General features: G+C 33.0%; 1 non-coding gene across 1 annotated transcript; it reads left to right on the forward strand.

Annotated features, from left to right (window-relative positions):
* The first annotated feature begins 4,140 nt into the window (after window positions 1-4,140).
* On the forward strand, window positions 4,141-4,212 carry TRNAK-UUU (transfer RNA lysine (anticodon UUU)). The gene has a single exon. It is a non-coding gene; the product is annotated as a tRNA-Lys (tRNA).
* The last annotated feature ends 3,581 nt before the right edge of the window (window positions 4,213-7,793 follow it).

Here is a 7,793-nt window from a genome sequence, read left to right on the forward strand (position 1 = left end):
CCAAAAACCAAACCCAGTGATGAGTACCTTTTACGTCGAATCATAATCGAATGAAACGAAAGTGTAGAAAGGTCTAGTGTTGCGGAAAGTTTTATTTTCTTTTCTCTTCTCTCTGTTTTTGAAAACTTATTTTAAGAAAACAGTCAATCCAGTTTGTTTGGTCCATGATATGGGTCCAATAATAGTGTAGTTGGATGGGGCTTGCAAAGACCTTTCCAACGATATATTATAAGCCCAATTCCGATGAATATTGAGAAAGTTATGGCCAATTTACTAAACTGGGCCCGGTTTGAGCTTTATGTACGGCCCAATGATCTAGGGGAGGGCCTAATATGATTTATCATTCCTAATTCAATTAGCATTGATAAATTGACTTTTGTTGAATTTTCAGAGTTTTAATCAAAATCAAATAGCATTTTCGAGGAAATTATATTATTTTATCCTCTAGTACGGTAAACTTATCAGATTTTCGAAAACGCGTTGGAATCAGGCTTGGCGCCTAACCCCAGGCCTTGGCGCCTGGCGCTAGCCACTGGCGCTTGGCGCTAGTGTTGGTGCCTGGCGCCAGCTAGCCAGGGTTGGCGCCAGCTCTGTTTCCTAAGCGTCAGACTCTGTTTTGTTAAATTATCCTTTTTGGCTGATTTTCTCTATAAATGTCGTATTAAAAACTCCGTTTTCATTCACCAATTGATTCCATTCACCAATTCTCTCCATTCATTCACTAATCATCATCTACATCCATTCACGAATTCTCCTCATTCGCAAGTTTTCATCAACAATCATTAATTCTTTAGCATTCTCTAAATCATTCATCTTTCTTACATTCAATTCTTTCTTTCTAAACCTTTGTTTTTTCATACAAAATTCCGCATTCACAAGATCTAGAAACACCTAGCCATATTCGAAGTTGCCTTCGTCCTAGACGTGAAAGGTTTAATTTCTGAGGGTTTGGTCCCAAATCTCTCTTTCAATTATTTAATCTAATTGTTGTGATTATTATTTTCCTTGAAGTTACTAACGTGTGTATTTTGTTATTAGAAAGAGGTACGAAGCATCAAAGTAAGTACTTTATTGATTTATTGATATTATGATGTAGAAATCATGTTTATATTGTTATTATGATATTCCTAGTATCATGTCTAGGGTAAATTTAACGTTAAATATGATTGTTGCGATGCTTCCTATGTTCTTCCTAATATTTATGATTGTTAGTATCATGTTAGGGTTAAAGATTTGATTTTTATTGCTTAGTGACATGCTAGGGTTTGTTATTAATCTTGTTAGTATCATGCCTAGGATCTTGCTATTTCTATTGTGCTTTAACATGATTTATGATTATTTTATAATTGTTTTGATTATGATCATAGTTTTTATTATTATTATTATTATTATTATTATTATTATTATTATTATTATTATTATTATTATTATTATGATGATTATTATTATTTTGATGATGATTATTATAATGATTGTGATATTATTTATTATGTTGCTTGATGATTATTTTATTTATTGCTTGATCACACCTTTTATGCATGTTTAAAGGGAATTGGTACTTGTAATCACGCTTAATAAGATATTAATAATCTTGTTTAGGGTTAATTGTGATTATAATTCAAGTGATCGCCAATAATAGTTTGTTTGTGCATTAATATTCAACCAACATAGATAAACAGGTTTAGGGTTAATCCTATTGATTGCATGTTAATTAATTAGCGCACATGAATACTATCAGAATAAAGTAGAGGCCTATTATTAGGGCAGGTTCAATCTCTTTTAGGTTGGATTTGTACCTTCATCCCCGAACCCTTATTTGGTTCTAGACCTTACGGAGTTGACGATCTCTTGGATCGTTAAGGAGTGTAACCTTCACCTCGTGAACGATTTACAAGTTCCTTAAAAAACTTGTTGGCGACTCTTTTGCTCTATCTTCTTCCCTTTTGGACGCCACCGTACTTTAGTGTATGATCACAGTGGGGTTCAAGCTAGTGGGATTTTAAAAGTCTTGAAATTATTCCCTACACACATGCATCCTCAAAAGTGGAAAATGGCAGAGCATATTCTACAGCCCTTGGTACCATATCGAGCTTTGGTTTAGCCCCCAAAGCAAGAAACAACCAGAAAAAAAAAGTAAATAATCAAATAAAATCAGTGTAATTCGTAGAAAAAGGAGCTTACGGTGTTAATTAGATCAATGATAACAGAGAGCTCTTGATGAGCCAATCTCAAATTCTCAATCACCCCTTGCAATGTGGAGGGCGCTGATGATTCCTTCGTCTTCTTCTGCTTCTTCGCGTCTCTTTCCAACGCCCAAGCGAAGTCCGAATCAAGTTCACCGTTTACTCTTCGTATTCGATGTCGCTAAAAATATTCCACAATTTCAAATCAAAATCAACAAAAATTACATAAAAATTAGGTCAAATTAAGCTATTGTAAAGATGGAGGAGAGATAATGTACGATGAGAAGCGTTCGGCGCCGGATTCTTCGATGATTTCGAGACGTTTGATAGGGAGTTTGTCAAGAGAGATTTCCATGTCGCCTTCGTCCGCCATTGTTGAGCTTTCGCCGGAGTTTTATGTTTTTAGGGGAGATTTTCGATTTTGCAACTGAGCTTTAATGAGAGAACGAGAGAGAAGAAGATGAGATATAGATGAGAGAAGGGCGGCGGCGATGATGGTTGTTGATAATGAGAGAGAAGCAGAGAGATCTAGCTAGTTGAGGAGAGAGAAGCAAAGGAGAAAGAAGAGAGAGAGATAAGAGAGGAGGAGGGAGGCGATGCATAAGAGGCTAGGGTTTTGGCCTATTCATATGAGCGCGTTTTTTTTTTTTTTTTTTTTTTTTTTTTTTGGTAACAAAGCCACCGGTTCAAAACCGGTGGGATTAATATTTTCCCACCGGTTCGAACCGAACCGGTGGCAATACTCTACCCTCAAATTCGCGCTCATTTTTCCCCTTTTCTTCCCCACCGGTTTTCTAAAACCGGTGGCCATGGCTCGGTGCCAATTACCATTTTTCTACTAGTGATCTCTCCCCCAACTCCCGGAAACCCCTAGCCTAAACACCCTTCCCCCACCATCGAAAATCCTAGCAGGTAGGGTTTTCGACGGTGAGGAAGTGGTTGTTGGGGGGGGGGGGGTTTCGGGAGTGAGGGAGGGGTTTCAAGGGTGTTTCGAATGGAAAAGGAGGGGATTGGGGTGGAGGTGAGTCGAAACACCGGCACAGAGGGTTTGGGGAAAAAGGGACACACTGTTTGGGCAGGGGAAGGAAGGGGCTGGCGCGGCTGACGGTGTCAATTGGTGGTGGTGGTGGGGGGGTTACAGTGGCAGGAAGGGAATAAAGGGTTTCTGGTTTTTTTTTTTTTTTTTAAATTAATTTTTTTTTAAAAAAATTTTTGGACCAATTGCAGCTTAACACGTGGCACATAACCTATTACAACAGGTCATTGACTTTCACTAACCAGTTTGGGATTGAAGAAAAAGAACACCCGCCAAAGTTCGGATTATTCCAGAATAAATGAAAGTTGGGATTATTCTACCAAAATTGATCAAAGTTGGGATTATTTTTTCTATTTTTTCCTTTATTATTATTTTTTTGTTTCAATTTGATAATTTTTTAAATAGTGTGTTCATGTTCTTTTGTCATTTTAATATTCTATTTTTAATTATATAGTATATGTTTTTAAAATGTTTTGGGGTTCCATGTTTTTAATATATTTTTCATAAATATTTTAATATGTATATTTGTATATGCACATATATATAATAACAAAATAATCAAAGATCATTAATTTGTAGTTAAAAATCACTAATTAATAAGTTTACTTTAATTCTGTTCAGTTCATCTCATTTCAGTTAATGAGAACAAACCCATGGTTTATTGAAATAAAAATAATGAATGTGAGAGAAACAAAAAAATAATAATAATAATAATAATAATAATAATAATAATAATAATAATAAGTTTGGGTGATGACCATAAAAAGAGAAAGATATAATATTACTCCGGATAATGTAACTTTTTACCGAAAAAAAGTGCAACACGGAGAAAGTATATACGTAGTATATATACTTTTATATACTCTATAACTCTTAAGTGATTTGTAGTAGATGCTACAGAGTAAGATATATATAAATGGGGCCTTCTTAGCTCAGTGGTAGAGCGCGTGGCTTTTAACCACGTGGTCGTGGGTTCGATCCCCACAGGCGGCGCTTATAGTTTTATTTTTTCTTTTTGATGTTTTATTTTAAGATAAGAATAGTTTGTCAAAGGGTCGAATTTCATCAAACTAGATAGTTGTAGAATATGAGAATATCCCAAAGTTCCCCTTCTTAATTGGCCTCTTAAAAATCATAACAGGAATTTGAAAATTAAAAACGTAAATATATCACCACTTACCAACAAAAAAGAAAAAGGAATGGAAGAATTATGGTGCAGTAATACACTAATTATTATACAATACCTAACAAAAAAAGAAAAGAAAAAGGAATCAAACTAAACAACAAATAATACTATCATTCAAGTATGAAGTATTCAACCAACTAACTAATCAACATGTACAAGAAACAACGATGTTTTCATATATCATAAATACTACATAATGAGAGTGAGGGATAGATCAAGTGGTTAGAGCTCCCCTCCCGGTCCCAAGTGATCCTAGGATCGATTCTCATCACCGCCCTTGTGACTCTCTAAACACCAAAAATAAATAAATACATACGTAATAAATGTATAGACTTTTATTCTTTTAAGAGTAACAACTCGTTGATTACTAGTCAAACCTAAGACTACGTACTGCTTCTGCTTTATAAATAATTTTGTTTAGAATTCCAAACAATATTTCCTATATAAATCCTGAATTTTTTTGTTGTCATATTTCATCCATAACACAAATTCTTATTTGTTCAACTTTTTTTTTTTTCCAAGATGACCGAGAAAAATAACTTAGACAAAGAGAGCAACATACAAGCTCATCATCTAGAGTTGCCAAAATATGGTACTAATCACCACAGCACAATTTACAAGCTAACACTATCGATGAAGCGACAGTTTAGTCCACAAGTATGCGCACCTATCCCGTCCCCTGAAGGGGCGGGGGAGGTGAGGAATTTGCTCCAACGTTTAGTCGAAATCGACAACGAAAGCCGGGAGCTTCTTGGTAAGGTGTTTTCATTGTTGGAGAAAGACGAGAGTCTTGAAACTTTCGTGAAGAGGAGAATTGAAGATCCAAAAGTTAGTAGGATGTGGCAACTTGTTGAACAAGTCCTTGCTTGTCAAGAAGGTGAATCTAATCTTAATGAGGTGATTAAGGGAGATGATAATTTAAGTAATTATGATACTTATAGTACTAATAAGAGTATAATAGAAAATGATGGATTGGAGGAGGAAAAAAGGAATGAGAGGTTCAAAGTTAGAAATATTAGTAGTGGTAGTCAAATTGGTTGTCCTTCTACACTACTACAACCTAGCTTGTCAAAGTAAAAATTAATTGTAATCCTCTGGTGTTCTGTTTATGAGGGTTTTTCTGGTTACCTCTAAGGTTTTTCTTATGGATGATTTTTCTAGCTTCTATTGCTAGATTTTTCTTTTGTTTAGAAAGTTTTCCTTTACACTTCTCTCTTTTCTCTCCTACTCTAGTTTCGATTGTGTATCTTTTTAAGGGCTTCCACTGATATTCTTACTGATGGCAAGTCCCAATTTTTTTTAATCGCTTTAATAGATCCTTTTTTAAGATAGTGGTTAATTTTTTATGTTTATTTTCTTTATATGTTCATCTGGTTATGATTGAAAATCTAGAGATTTAAAATCTCCGAAAGTATCCAAAACACAATATGAGTGTTTTTACTCAAACAACAACGCATCAGCGGATTTCAACCAAATTAATACATGCTAATTCATATGTTGTATTGCTTCGGATGAAGTTTTTAATCAAGGATCGATCGTTGATCAAATGTGCGATGTAATTAGTTCAAAGGTGATGTGTACTTGTGTTGGAATTTTAGCTTTTTAAGGAAGTTTGTAAATATCTTTTGACTATATTTTGGAAGATTATTATAAAGAAGAATAATTTATGGGATTTTACATGTCTCAATGGGACTCAATCTATTATGTTTGGTATGTACTACAAATATTGAATTGAATAATTATAATTTTTTTTTTTGTGTGTTTTTTCTTTTCGGTATCACTTAATTAGTAAGTAGGAGGCACTTGAAACCATATGAGTAAAGATCACCGGTTGTTTGATTATGCTGTATGACTGTATCATTTTATTCATTTTTACGACACTATTACTTCCACCATTTCCTTTTTCTTTATTGTTTAACTTGTTTATTAGAGAATTTTTGATGAAAAGCTACAATACCTTGTAAGTTGTAACTTAACTTAATTGACACATCAAACATTTAGCTAATATACTTTGTAGCTACCAAGTGCTTTAATGATGAGCAATAGCATATTGAAGCTTGGAAAAAAATATATGAATTATTAAAATAGTTTTTATCAAGCACATGTCATAATTTAAGTGGATAATGTTTCTTTGAAAAATCAAGTAATGTAGCTTGTTCTTAATCTAGTTACATCAATAATTTAGCTCCAATGGTAAGCTACATGTTTTTTATTTTATAATAGGTTGCAAGCAAATCCCTTTTACATACCACTGGAGACGCTCTTATTTGCGTAATCATGCAAGAAATTTTTGTCATATTTTATAATTCAATTAGTAATTAATGTAAAAACATTTAGGCCTAATTGACAGTGCAAAAAATCATATCATACATATAAAATACGATAATTTATTGTCTCTCATTTAATGATGAAAGAGACTAGTGTGATGGTTGCAAAAAAAAAAAAAAAAGAAATAAAGAAAGAAATAAAGAAAGAAATAAAAAATCTAGTGTGCTATATAATAAATAAAAACAATGATTGTAGAAGTCATTTGAAGATCAAATATATTTTTCGTCCGGGACGGACCAATGAAGGCATAACCTTGAAACAAAAGGTTGTTCAAAGAGATTTGTTATCTTAAATGTCATATATGTAGGCTTGTAGGGTATGTTCTGATTTGCTGAACTAAATTGAACTAAACTGAATTGAACTGAACTGAACTGATTGGAGCTAAACTAAAATGAAATTAATTGCTTAAGAGCGAAGGAAATTAGGAACTGAACTGAACTAATTGGAGCTGAACTGAAATTAAGCTGAAGAGAACAGGCTTAAAATATAAAACAGGTCTCTTAAGGTTTTGAATTTTTATTTTTAAAAAAAAATAAAACTACTTATACTTATATTTGTGCATAATTAATTTTCTATACATCCATTTTTTTTTTTCCTTTAAATGGCTGTCATTTAAGCTGTAGAATATTATAAAATAGTAGAATCTATGATTTTTAAAGAATTCTTCATTTGATGAAATTCTTCCCATTTTTAAAGCACTTTTAATTTCAATGCACATATTTATTTAGTAAGTAATATATTTATGAGTAAAGCAATAATTTATACGGAGTATTATATAAATAATTTCATAGATTTATATTTCAATTTTATAAATAGTACACCAGTTGGCAGTTGCGGATCCAATATGGATTCAATGGGTTCAGCTGAACCTTTAATGGATCAAGGAAAAAAATCGGAAAAAAAATAAAATAAAATAAAAGGGTTAAATAGAAAACATTGCAGTACACTGGTATGCACCTAGTGATGTAATGGTGGACCGGTGGGGGCTTAAATTTTTTAGAAGGTTTGATTTTTGATTTTTTATATTTTTATGAAGTTGTAAATTTGTTAGTTATTTGTT

Source organism: Chenopodium album, chromosome 3, assembly GCF_948465745.1.
Source record: "Chenopodium album chromosome 3, dcCheAlbu1.1, whole genome shotgun sequence".
NCBI classification, from domain to species: domain Eukaryota; kingdom Viridiplantae; phylum Streptophyta; class Magnoliopsida; order Caryophyllales; family Amaranthaceae; genus Chenopodium; species Chenopodium album.